The sequence below is a fragment of the Anomaloglossus baeobatrachus genome, chromosome 2 (genome assembly GCF_048569485.1).
Source record: "Anomaloglossus baeobatrachus isolate aAnoBae1 chromosome 2, aAnoBae1.hap1, whole genome shotgun sequence".
In the NCBI taxonomy this organism is placed as follows: domain Eukaryota; kingdom Metazoa; phylum Chordata; class Amphibia; order Anura; family Aromobatidae; genus Anomaloglossus; species Anomaloglossus baeobatrachus.
Genome location: NC_134354.1, coordinates 230,400,671 through 230,413,992, shown reverse-complemented (window position 1 = coordinate 230,413,992; position 13,322 = coordinate 230,400,671). Strand labels below are relative to the sequence as shown.

The following is a 13,322-nucleotide window of genomic DNA, read 5'->3' as shown; positions in this document are numbered from 1 at the left end:
TAAATTTCTTCACATTACACCCACAAACTTAAATGTATTTTTTAGTGATTTTATATAATATATCAACACAAAAGAGCAAGTCTTTGTGAAGTGTAAAACAAATGATGGTTTCTAAATATTTTTAAAATATACACCTGAAAATTGTGAGGTGCATTAGTATTTATCCCCCTGAGTCATAACTTTATAGGACCACCTTTCTCTGCAATTACTGCTGCAAGTCTCTTGGGGTATGTCTCTACCAGCTTTGCACATCTAAAGACAGATTTTTTTTGCCCATTCTTCCTTGTAATAAAGCTCAGTGAGATTAAATGGAAATTATCTGTGATGAGCAATTTTCAAGTCTTGCCAAAGATTCACATTGGGATTTAGGTCTGGACTGTGATTGGGTCATTTATGCACATGAATATGCTCTGAGGGCCATTGTCGTAGGTGAACGTACGCCCCAGTATCAGTTATTTTACTGGCCCTAACAGGTTTTGTTCTGTATTTAGCTTCATCCATCTTCCCACCAGCTCGAACAAGTTTCCCTGTCTCTGCTGAACAAAAGCATTCCCAGAGCATGATGCTGCCACCACGCTTGATGGTGTGGATGGTGTTTTCAGGGTGATGTGCAGTGTTAATTTTCTGCCACATGTAGCGCTTTGCATTTAGCCCAAAAAGTTCTGCTTTTGTCTCCTCTGACCAGAGCACCTTTTTCCACATGCTAGCCATGTCCCCTATATGGCTTTTTGCAACCTGAAAATGGGACTCCTGATGGCTTGCTTTCAAAAATGGCTTTCGTTTTGTCATTATTTCATAAAAGCCAGATTTATGGAGTATTCTACTAAGCGTTTGCTCACATTTTGATCCAAAAAGTTGGACGAGTAAAATCCATTTGGTATTCCATATGTCATGCGAGTGCTATGCAAGTATGCAATATTTTTCTTGCCAAGCATCCATATGACATGCGTATGCCATCTGTATGCAATGCATTTTTTTTTCAGCAGCTATCAACATTCATTTACTGGACCATTTACAGTATTCTATGCTACAGAATGGTAATGTATCTGTAAAAATCGGAAAGCATACGAATTATCTGCTTTTTTTCTTGCACCCATTTGCATTAGTGAGTCTCAGCTTACTGCAATTTTTTGCTCAGGCCATATACAGCTGAGGAAAAATATTGCAGATCAGCACTGCCTCATTAAATAACATGGGTACAAGTACAATCCAATTTTTTATCTCATTGTACTCATCGTATTTATACACAGATGTGAGCGAACCCTAAGGCCAGGGCCACACGGGGATCTGCTGCGATCCTCGCATGACACTCAGCTCACGCTGGCAGCACAGCAGGAGCAAAGTGTCATGCGAGTGTCACTGCGACTGAGGCCCGATCATGCGATCGGACCTCAGCTGCGGGGGGTGGGCTGGCTCTGAGGAGGGACGGGACGGCTCTGCGGAGGGGCGGGCAGGCGCTGCAGAGGGGAGGGATTTATCTCCCTCTCTCCTCCGTAGCCAGCTATTGCCATTCTCGCCCTGCACTCACGGTACACCGGTGTACTGTGAGTGCAGTGTGATTTTTTTCTTGCCTCATGGACTTGTATGTGTGCAAGACAAACATGACTCGCATTGCACCCGCAGCATGCTGCGATTGTTTTCTTGGTCTGATTAGGGCTGAGAAAATAATCGCTCATAGGTGCTTGGACATAGGCTAATATTGGTCCGAGTGGAATGCGATAAAACATCGCATTCCACTCGCTCCGATTTTCATGCCATGTGGCTTAGGCCTAATAGTTGTCCAGTGGACAGAATCTCCCACCTGAGCTATGATCTCTGCAGCACCTCCAGAGTGACTATGGGCCTCTTAGCTGCTTCTCTGATTAGTGCTTTTCTTGCTTGGGATGTCAGCTTAGGTGGACAGCCATGTCTTGGTGGCTTGTAGCTCTGCCAAATTCTTTCCATTTATGATGGATTGAACAGTGCTCTGAGATGTTGAGAGCTTGGACGATTTTTCTTTTTTTATTTAACCCTGCTTTAAAAGCAGGTAACAGCAGTTTTACTACGAGAAAGGCAGTAATTAACTCTGGAAAGATCTTTTGGTTTTAAGTTCCAGCAGCAGTACAAGTATAGAAGGACTGTTTGCAATAAACCCTGCTTATATGCTTGCTCTAATCAAAAATGATCTCTCCTCCACCATCTATCCGTACAAGCAATACAGGTAAAAGTGGTTTTACTAGGACAGTAAAGGACAGTAATAAGTCCTGAAAAGCACTTTTTGTTTTAGCTTTAAGCAGCAGTACAAGTACAGAAGGACTGCAAGTCAAAAAAACTTGCCTATATATGTCTGCACTAATCTAAGTTCTTCCTCCTCCAGCAGCTGTCCCTACACTCAATGCACATAACATCAGTTTAAGGCCCCCTTCACACGTCCGTGATACACGTTCGTGTTTGGTCCGTTTCCGTATATACCGGAGACACGGCCAAACGTGCACCAATGTTAATCTATGATTGTGGTCACACGTGCGTTATTTCATTATGTCCGTGTGTGCGTGTCCGTGATCCGTATGTGTTTGCGTTTTGCACGGATGCATGTCCGTTATCTGCACGGAGCACGCACACGTGGACACAATGAAAGTCTATGGGTATGTGCACACACGTTAGTAAACACGTATGCATCTACCTATAGTCCGTGTCCGTTTGGTGTTTTTATTTCTAGTGATGTCGGCTATTCTTTCTATTTCTGTGTATGTCGGTCAATCTCCCTGAGTCCGTCGGTCGGTCTCTCTGTCGGTCTCTCTGTCCCTCTCTCACAGTCTGTCGGTCAGTTTCCCCCCCTCTCTCATACTTACCGTTCCCCGATCACCGGCGCGGCGCTGCACGGCATTCACACTGCTGCGGCGGCTTTTACTATTTTGAAAAAGCCGGCCGCTCATTAAACAATCTCCTATTCCCTGCTTTCCCCGCCCACCGGCGCCTATGATTGGTTGTAGTGAGACACGCCCCCACACTGAGTGACAGGTGCCTCACTGCACCCAATCACAGCAGCCGGTGGGCGTGTCTATACTGTGCAGTAAAATAAATAAATAAATAATTAAAAAAAACCGGCGTGCGGTCCCCCCCAATTTTAATGCTAGCCAGATAAAGCCATACGGCTGAAGACTGGTATTCTCAGGATGGGGAGCTCCACGTTATGGGGAGCCCCCCACCCTAACAATATCAGTCAGCAGCCGCCCAGAATTGCCGCATACATTATATGCGACAGTTCTGGGGCTGTACCCGGCTCTTCCCGATTTACCCTGGTGCTTTGGCAAATCGGGGTAATAAGGAGTTAATGGCAGCCCATAGCTGCCACTAAATCCTAGATTAATCATGTCAGGCGTCTCCCCGAGATTCCTTTCATGATTAATCTGTAAATTACAGTAAATAAACACACACAACCGAAAAATCCTTTATTAGAAATAAAAAACACACACATATACCCTGGTTCAACAATTTAAGCAGCCCGAAAAAGCCCTCCATGTCCGGCGTCATCCAGGATGGTCCAGCGTCGCATCCAGCTCTGCTGCATGGAGGTGACAGGAGCTGCAGAAGACACCGCCGCTCCCGACAGCTCCACGCGGCAAATGAAGACAGCCGCGCGATCAGCTGAGCTGTCACTGAGGTTACCCACTGTTACTGGATCCAGTGACAGCGGGTAACCTCAGTGACAGCTCAGCTGATCGCGCTTCTCACCTCAGTTGCTGCGTGGAGGTGACCGGAGCGGCGGTGTCTTCTGCAGCTCCTGTCACCTCCATGCAGCAGAGCTGGATGCGACGCTGGACCATCCTGGATGACGCCGGACATGGAGGGCTTTTTCGGGCTGATTAAAGTGGTGAACCAGGGTATATGTGTGTGTTTTTTATTTCTAATAAAGGATTTTTCGGGTGTGTGTGTGTTTATTTACTGTAATTTACAGATTGATCATGAAAGGAATCTCGGGGAGACGCCTGACATGATTAATCTAGGACTTATTGGCAGCTATGGGCTGCCATTAACTCCTTATTACCCCGATTTGCCAAAGCACCAGGGCAAATCGGGAAGAGCCGGGTACAGCCCCAGAACTGTCGCATATAATGTATGCGGCAATTCTGGGCGGCTGCTGGCTGATATTGTTAGGCTGGGGGGCTCCCCATAACGTGGAGCTCCCCATCCTGAGAATACCAGCCTTCAGCCGTATGGCTTTATCTGGCTGGCATTAAAATTGGGGGGGACCGCATGCCGTTTTTTTTTAATTATTTATTTATTTATTTTACTGCACAGTATAGACACGCCCACCGGCTGCTGTGATTGGGTGCAGTGAGGCACCTGTCACTCAGTGTGGGGGCGTGTCTCACTGCAACCAATCATAGGTGCCAGTGGGCGGGGAAAGCAGGGAATAGGAGATTGTTTAATGAGCGGCCAGCTTTTTCAAAATAGTAAAAGCCGCCGCAGCAGTGTGAATGCCGTGCAGCGCCGCGCCGGGGATCGAGGAACGGTGAGTATGAGAGAGGGGGGGAAACTTCAGTCACTCGGGGGATTAGCGGTCACCGGTGAATCCTTCACAGGTGACCGCTAATCAGTACTCGACACAGACAGAGCCGCGGTATGAGGATGAAGTCGGGTGAAGTTCACCCGAGTTCATTCTCATCGCGCAACTCTGTCTGCTGTCAGCCGACATTTATAAACGACATTGTGCATCACACACACGGACATTCCACACGGACATTCCACGTACACATACACGTTAATTCCACACGCACACACGGACGTTCTACACACAAACACGGCTAGCATACGCAATTCACACAGGTGCCACACGGACCATAAAAACGGACACAAAAACGGGACACGGACCCGAAAAACGGCCCGTAACACACGTGCGTGTTTTTCACGGACGTGTGAAGGGGGCCTTACTAAAATAAAGGACAGTATTTTGCCCTTAAAAGTTGTTTTGGTTTTATTTTGCAGCAGCAGTATAATAATAGAAGGACTGTTTTTCAATAAATTCTGCCTACATCTGTGCTCTAATTCCAAATTATCTCTCCTCCAGCAGCTATCCCTACATTCAAGTCAGATAACAGCAGTTTTACTAGAATAAAGGAAAGTAATTAACTCCTCAGAAGGACTTTTTGTTTTAGGTTGCAGCAGCAGTTTAAGTATAGAAGGACTGTTTTGCAATAAACCTGTTACGTCACCGCCGGAGTCTGCTCCAGCGACTTCTGCTCCGATCGCCAGGCGACGCCATGTTCCTGCCGTGGATAGTGCTGGTGATGGGAGAGAAGTCGATGCCAGCGGCATCAGTGGGCGCAGGCTCCGGTCATCCAATCCACTGGGCTGGGTTAGCTTGGGATCTGCAGTACCGCTGGCTGACTGTGGGTGGCATGTGTATTCCAGCTGAAGTTGCCAGCGTTCAGCTACAGCCAATGGGAGGACACCACACCCTTCTTATTTCCCCTCCTGTCACATGATTACTGCCAGATATAGTTCTGATTTTCCTGGCTCCTGTTACATCCTATTCTGTTGGTGATTCCTGTGTTGACTTATGCGTGTTTTTGACTACCCTTCTGCCTACTGTTTTTGTACCTTGCTGCCCGACCCGGATCTGACCTCTGCTACGTTTGCTGACTACGTCACTGCCTGCCGATTCTGTCCCTGTTCCGCAATTCCTGGTTTGACCCTGCCTGACTACTACTCTCATCGGACTGCAGCCTTCCACAGGTAGTGATCTCCAGGGTCCTGTGTAATTCCAAATCCCTGTATAGGGGTTAAAGGGTTTCAGGGTTCTGGGGGTCCTACTTGGTGAGTGGCTTCCCTCTAGCCTCCCCTTTACAGCCCATCTGAGTCTGTGGATCCAGGCAGGCGTTACAAAACCCTCCCTATATGTTTGCTATAATCTAGGCTCTCACACCTCAAATAGCTATTCCTACACTCAATTGCAGGTAACAGCATATTTAGTAGAATAAAGGACAGTAATTAGCCCTGAAACAGACTTTTGGCTTTAGGTTGCAGCAGCAATATTAGTATAGAAGCACTGTTTTTAAATAAATCCTGCCTATATGCCTGCTCTAATCCAAAACTATCCCTCCTCCACTAGCTATCTCTACACACAATGCAGGTAACAGCAGTCTTACCAAAATAAAGGACAGTAGTTAGTGCTGAAAGGGACGTTTGGCTTTAGGTTGCAGCAGCAGTATAAGTATAGAAGGACTGTTTTCCAGCAAAACCTGCCTATGGGCCTGCTCTAATCCATACCTCCCAACCGTCCCGGATACAGCGGGACAGTCCCTCTTCTGAGCCTTTGATCCCGGTCCCGCCCGTGAAGCTGTTTATCCCGGCTCCACCCACCCACTGTAGCCCCGCCTCGCTGTTTCTCCCTTCTACTATTCATTACAGAGCCGAGCGCGCACCTACTCCTGTGACTGCTGCTGAGGTATGAATCACCCCCTGCAGCAGAGCGACCCCCCCCCCCTGCAGCAGAGCGACTCCCCCCCCTGCAGCAGAGCCCCCCCCCCCCTGCACCAGAGCCGACCCCCCCCAGTCCCGGAGCCTGCGTTTGTCTGCAGCTGTTCTCTGATTCCCCGTGTGCGGCTTCTCACTGCTGCAGACACGCGGGGAGTCAGGAAGCTGAGGAGACCGTGCAATCAGCACTTCTCTCTCCTGCAGATAGCAGTGACAATAACCTATGCAGAGTGACATCTGCAGGCTTCTATTACCGATCAGTGGTCTCCTGCCTGTGGAGCAGAGCTGCTGGGTCCTAGCTTCCCAACAGCTTCAGCTCTGCTTTATCCTGGCTCCTCTACCAGTTAAAGGGAACATGTCAGCAGAAATTTCACAATAAAAGTAATAGATTCCCCTCTGCAGCTCCTGGGCTGCTTCTAGAAAGGTTCCTGTTGTTATTGTGCCCCCTTTGAGACCTACAAAAATACTTTATGAAGTCTTACCTTTTTGTATGCAAATGTGTTTTTATGGTCACGGGGGCGGGCTGTCTGGCGTCCGTTATTCCCCCTCCTGCCGCTTTACGCAGTCCCCCATTGCTCATTTACATACACAAGGACGCCTTCCTCATGTAACTGTCCTCCCGAAGTTTTGCGCATGTGAACGCTTTTTCAGGTGATTGCGCAGGCACGAGATTATGGGCGGCGCTGTGATTGTCATCAGCAGCGTTAACCAAGTACCCGTCCATAATCTCGTGCCCGCACTTTTCCCTCTGACTCCACCGTTATGCGCAAGTGCTGGCCATATGAACCATGTTACCTATTACTGCTTGCACGAGATTATGGGCGGGTACTTGGATGACTTTGCTGATGACAATCACAGCGCCGCCCATAATCTCGCGCCCATGATAATAGGTAACGTGGTTCATATGGCCAGTGCTTGCGCATAACGGTGGAGGCAGAGTGAGAAGCGCGGGCACGAGATTATGGGAAGGTACTTGGATGACGCTGCTGATGACAATCACAGCGCCGCCCATAATCTCGCGCCTGCGCAATCACCTCAAAAGCGTTCACACTTTGCACAGTGCTTACTCCCGCGAGAGTGGCACTGGGCATGCACAAAACTTCAGGAGGACAGTTACATGAGGAAGGCGTCCTCATGTATGGAAATGAGCAATGGGGGACGGCGTACAACGGCAGGAGGGGGAATAACGGACGCCAGGCAGCCCGCCCCCGTGACCATAAAAACAGATTTGCATACAAAAAGGTAAGACTTCATAAAGTATTATTTTAGGTCTCAAAGGGGGCACAATAGCAACAGGAACCTTTCCAGAATTCATCCCAGGAGCTGCAGAGGGGAATCTTTTATTTTTTTTGCTAAATTTCTGGTGACAGGTTCCCTTTAAAGGGAACCTATCAGGTGCAATCTGCACTCAGAGCCAGGAGCAGTTCTGGGTGTATATTGCTAATCCCTCCCTAACTGTCCCTGTATACACCAGCATAGATAAAGGCATCTATAGAAAAAGTATTTTTAAAGAGCTTATATCTTATGCTAATTAGCGCGGGGACTAGTCCCAAGGGCGTTACTTCACTTGGCTAGTCGGCTCATATAGCGTGTTAGTACTCACACAGGGGCGTAATAACATGCTAACATGCTATGCGAGCCGACTAGCCAAGTGAAGTAACGCCCTTGTGACTAGTCCCCGCGCTCATTAGCATAAGATATAAGATCTTTAAAAATATTTGTTCTTGATCTCTTTATCTATGCTAGTGTATACAGGGACGGTTAGGCAGGGATTAGCAATATGTACCCAGAACTGCTCCTGGCTCTGAGTGCATATTGCACCTGACAGGTTCACTTTAAAGGGAACCTGTCACCAGATTTGGGGCCTATAAGCTGCGGCCACCACCAGCGGGATCTTATGTACACATTCTAACATGCTGCATACCTCCCAACCGTCCCGGATACAGCGGGACTTTCACGCTTTACGTTGTTTGTCCCGTTGCCACGGGCGGGACGGCCGGCTCCCGGGCTCCGCCCACCCACTCTCTCTCCGCCTCCCTGCTTTTCCCTCCTACCATCCTAGTAGACGTGGCATAGAGAGGAGCGCTGCCTGTGCTGCTGCTGGTACAGTAAACTAATCTCCCCAGCGCTGATTTCCCTCCCTCCCCCCTCACCCCCTGCCGCCTGTCTGTGCGGGCGCCCCCCTGCCGCCTGTCTGTGCGGGCGCCCCCCTGCCGCCTGTCTGTGCGGGCGCCCCCCTGCCGCCTGTCTGTGCGGGCGCCCCCCTGCCGCCTGTCTGTGCGGGCGCCCCCCTGCCGCCTGTCTGTGCGGGCGCCCCCCTGCCGCCTGTCTGTGCGGGCGCCCCCCCGCCGCCTGTCTGTGCGGGCGCCCCCCTGCCGCCTGTCTGTGCGGGCGCCCCCCTGCCGCCTGTCTGTGCGGGCGCCCCCCTGCCGCCTGTCTGTGCGGGCGCCCCCCTGCCGCCTGTCTGTGCGGGCGCCCCCCTGCCGCCTGTCTGTGCGGGCGGCCCGCCGCCTCATTGTGCGGGCGGCCGGCCGCCTCTCTCTGCGGGCGGCTGGCCGCCTCTCTGTGCGGGCGGCCCGCCGCCTGTCTGTGAAGGCGGCCGGCCGCCTGTCTGTGAAGGCGACCGGCCGCCTCACTGTGGCTGCCTGCGTGTCCGTGCTGGAGGCCCGCCGGCTGCCTGCGTGTCCGTGCTGGAGGCCCGCTGGCTGCCTGCGTGTCCGTGCTGGAGGCCCGCCGGCTGCCTGCGTGTTTGTGCTGAATGGGTGTGGATGGGGAGTGGATATGGGCGTGACTGTGAAATGGGTGTGGTTAGGGGGCGTGGCCTAAAAATTTGCCGCGGCGCGCTACGCGCGCCGCAAACTTTGTCCCTCTTTTCCTTCTTTAAAAGTTGGGAGGTATGTCTAATCTAAGCTCTCCCTCCTAGATCAATTTTCCCTAAACTGCAGTGTGATTAACATTGCACCCCCCCGGGTCTTAAATAAGACCTGATGATGCGATGTGCCTGGCCAATCGCAGTATTGCCAGAAGCAAACATGGCTATGGCATTACCAAGTATGGCAGGCAATCAGCACACATTGATTGGCTGTGAAAAAGCAGTGAAACGTGAGGGCCGTAGACTCTAGCATGATGCTTGAACAGCAGCTATATGAGATACGAGCATGCCTGAGCATACTGATGCTGGATAAAGTAGTGAGCAGGGGCGAGCATGCTCGCACATCACTACTTGTCGCTAAACAGAGTCTTTATCAAGACTAGAGTTGAGCGCAGTTCGTGGTTCGAGGTTCGCCAGTTAGCAGTTCGAGTGATTTTGGGGGCTGTTCTAGATCAAACTAGAACTCGAGCTTTTTGCTAAAGCTCGATAGTTCTAGTTACGTTCGAGAACGGTTCTAGCAGCAAAAAGCCAAGCTAATTACTAGCTGGCTTTCCGCTGTAATAGTGTAAGTCACTGTGACTCACACTATTATGAAATTTCAGCGTATAGTGTGCGGGAACAGCGCGTTCAGATCCCTGCTGCTGCGATCGCCATTTTTTTTTTTTCTGATCCTCCTTTCCTCCCTAAGCGCGTGTAGTGGGGAGGGCCAGCATGTCAGCCAATCCTAGACACACACACAGCTAAGTGGACTTTTGCCAGACAAGCAAGGGCATGTGTCATAGGCTGTCCATGTCACATGCCCTTGCATTATAAAAATGGCCATTTTCCCGTCTGGACGCCATTATCTGCCTTCTGCGTCTGGGTGTCAGTCACCGCTGGCGCAGCTCCTGTCTCCGATACTGCTGTGTACGCTCTACACACAGCGCTATATAGAATAGGGATAGAAGTTCCTATCAGTCCTTGTAAGGGCTAATTCCAGCAGGCTCAGAGCCATAGGTGACAGTCAGGTTCGTGGAAAGAGGTTTTAACAGCTACAGATAAGAGCGTCTGTGTAGCTAAGGTCAGGGAGTTCCTTGCTGCATTTCACCATTAGGAGGGATAGAAAGGCAGGCTTCCTTCCCTGTCCACTGACCCACAACCGGCCACTGTACCCTCCTGCCCTTTGCACACTCAAGCTCATTGTTACTAAGCCATTATACTAGCAAACACTGAGGAAATTTAGTGGCATCCTAAAAGTGGCAGTTGGACTTCCATTAGAGTCCCACTGGTGCAAATCTATTTGCAGCACCTCTGCATTGCACACTCAAGCTCATTGTTACAAAACCATTATACTAGCAAACACTGAGGAAATTTAGTGGCATCCTAAAAGTGGCAGTTGGACTTCCATTAGTGTCCCACTGGTGCAAATCTATTTGCAGCACCTCTGCATTGCAAACCCAAGCTCATTGTTACAAAGCCATTATACTAGCAAACACTGAGGAAATTTAGTGGCATCCTAAAAGTGGCAGTTGGACTTCCATTAGTGTCCCACTGGTGCAAATCTATTTGCAGCACCTCTGCATTGCACATTCAAGCTCATTGTTACTAAGCCATTATACTAGCAAACACTGAGGAAAGTTAGTGGCATCCTAAAAGTGGCAGTTGGACTTCCGTTAGTGTCCCACTGGTGCAAATCTATTTGCAGCACCTCTGCATTGCACACTCAAGCTCACTTTTACTAAGCCATTATACTAGCAAACTGTGCTGCCATTTTAAGGGCCATAGTTTAATTGTCCGTGATAGTTATTGTTGTTTATTCTGCTGTCAATAAAGGTAGACCACCGCTGCAATCTACACCACCTCTCAATTTTTACTACCACATTTTAAGTGGACATTCTTGTCGCTAGCAAAATGAGTGGCAAAATGACAGATGCTGGTGGAAAGGGGAACAGGCGTGTCGGAAAAGGAAAAAAGTTTGTGTCCGTGGGGAAGGTGGCAAAGCTCCATTAACATCTGCTGAAGATAGGCCATCTACCAGCAAAAGTAAGATGTCTACTACTTTCCGTAGACAATCGGATGTGCTCCCTTTTTTACGAACAAGAACAACTGGAACAAAGGTAGATGTTGCCCAAAAAAAGAAAATGCTCAAGTGGTCCAACAAGTGCCCTCTCCTCCACCTCAACTACCGCATCGAAAAAACACCAGTCCTCTGAGTTGTCATCCCAATCACACTTGCTTTCTCCCAGCTCTCAAGTCTCCATCAGCCCTGCACAGTATGGTGGAGCAGAGATGGCTGAGTCTGCAGAGCTGTTCAGTCACACTATAGCATGGGAATCAGAGGTCTGCTCCCAAGCTACAGTGAGTACAGACCAGGAAATGGTCTGCAGTGATGCCCAGAACCTTTGTGACTCAGATTCAGGCCATGAGGAACAACTTTCTGAGCATAATGTTGACCCTTATTCACCAACTGTGACACCTGTTGTTATAGACAATGAGGAACATACTGATGATGATGAGACGCAGATATCAGATTGGGATGACAACTTAAATATTCGGTCAGGGCAGGAAGAGGCTCGGTCTGAGGGTGAGGGGAGTGCAAACACAACGCTTGATGAGGAAGTTCTAGATCCCACCTACTGTCATCCCACAGTCAGGCACTCGAGGAGGTCAACAGACGCGGTGGAGGAGGATGCAATTGACGGTGAAGTTACCTTGCGCCTTCCTGGACAGAGGAGGAGTACTGGTAGCACGTCTACAACTGCGTCCTCAACCACCACTCTGCCTCTGAGCACTAGTCGGGGGGGCTCAGCAGGTCGCATGCCCTCTAAGCCTTGCCTAGCCTGGTCCTTTTTTGACCTTGCAAAGGATCGCCCAAATCATGTGATCTGTAAAATTTGTCGGGAATCTGTTAGTAGAGGAAAAAACCTCAGCAGTTTGACAACTTCTTCCATGAATCGTCACATGAATAAATATCATATATCCCAGTGGGAAGCTCACCGTGCTGCAATGCGGCCTAGCGGAGCGGACCATCCACCGCCTGCCCTTTCCAGTGCATCTGCACGCTCTTCATCTTCTAGGACTGTGGGGACAGCTGTCACATCTGGTTTTCCACGCACAACGTCCACCACTGTAACCGCAACAGCCATTTTGCTTCGTAGGTCGTCAGTTGGTTTGGAAGGGGAAACAAGTACGTGTGTACAGCTCTCTCAGACATCAGTAGCACCAACATTGGATGAAGGCAACATCATGTCTCCGCCTGCACTTTCCTCACAAACCTGCATTTTTCCAGGGACACCCTATTCACCACCGTCTCCACACAGCAGCCAGATCTCTGTCCCTCAGATGTGGACAAATAAAAGGCCATTTCTTGCGACTCATGACAAAGCTAAGAGGTTGACTTTATCCCTCTGTAAGCTCTTGGCTACCGAAATTCTGCCTTTCCGCCTGGTGGACACACAGGATTTCAGAGACCTTATGTCTGTCGCTGTGCCCCAGTACCAGATGCCCAGTCACCACTACTTCTCTACGAAAGGTGTGCCTGCGCTACACCAGCATATCGCACACAACATCACCGCTTCCTTGAGAAACTCTGTGTGTGAACGTGTGCATTTCACCACAGATACTTGGACCAGTAAGCATGGACAGGGACGTTACATGTCGCTGACTGGGCACTGGGTAACTATGGTGATAGATGGTGAAGAGTCTGCTGCACAAGTCTTGCCATCCCCATGACTTGTGCGTCAATCCTCTGTCTGTCCAAGTTCCTCCACTGCTTCTGCCTCCTCAACCTCGTCTGGGTCCTCCACCTCCGTCCCAAGCCTGCCTGGTCAGGCTACCAGCGTTGTAACTGCGCAGAAGGAATCACGCACACCTCATTACTATGCTGGCAGCAGAGCGCAATGGCATCAGGTGGTCTTTGTCTTGAAATGTCTTGGAACTAAGAGTCACACAGCGACTGAGTTGTGGGCAGCTCTGGAGACTGAGTTTGGTAAATGGTTGTCTCCACTCAACC

At 49.8% G+C, this 13,322-nt stretch overlaps 1 protein-coding gene and 1 long non-coding RNA gene across 3 annotated transcripts in view; one reads left to right on the top strand and one right to left on the bottom strand.

The window, feature by feature from the left end:
- LOC142289747 (uncharacterized) overlaps positions 1-13,322 on the bottom strand; it is a 265,036-nt gene that overhangs the window by 33,760 nt on the left and 217,954 nt on the right. The gene's annotated exons all lie outside the window — the stretch shown is intronic.
- The window catches only part of LEMD1 (LEM domain containing 1), a 199,196-nt gene that overhangs the window by 104 nt on the left and 185,770 nt on the right, over positions 1-13,322 (top strand). The window lies entirely within an intron of this gene.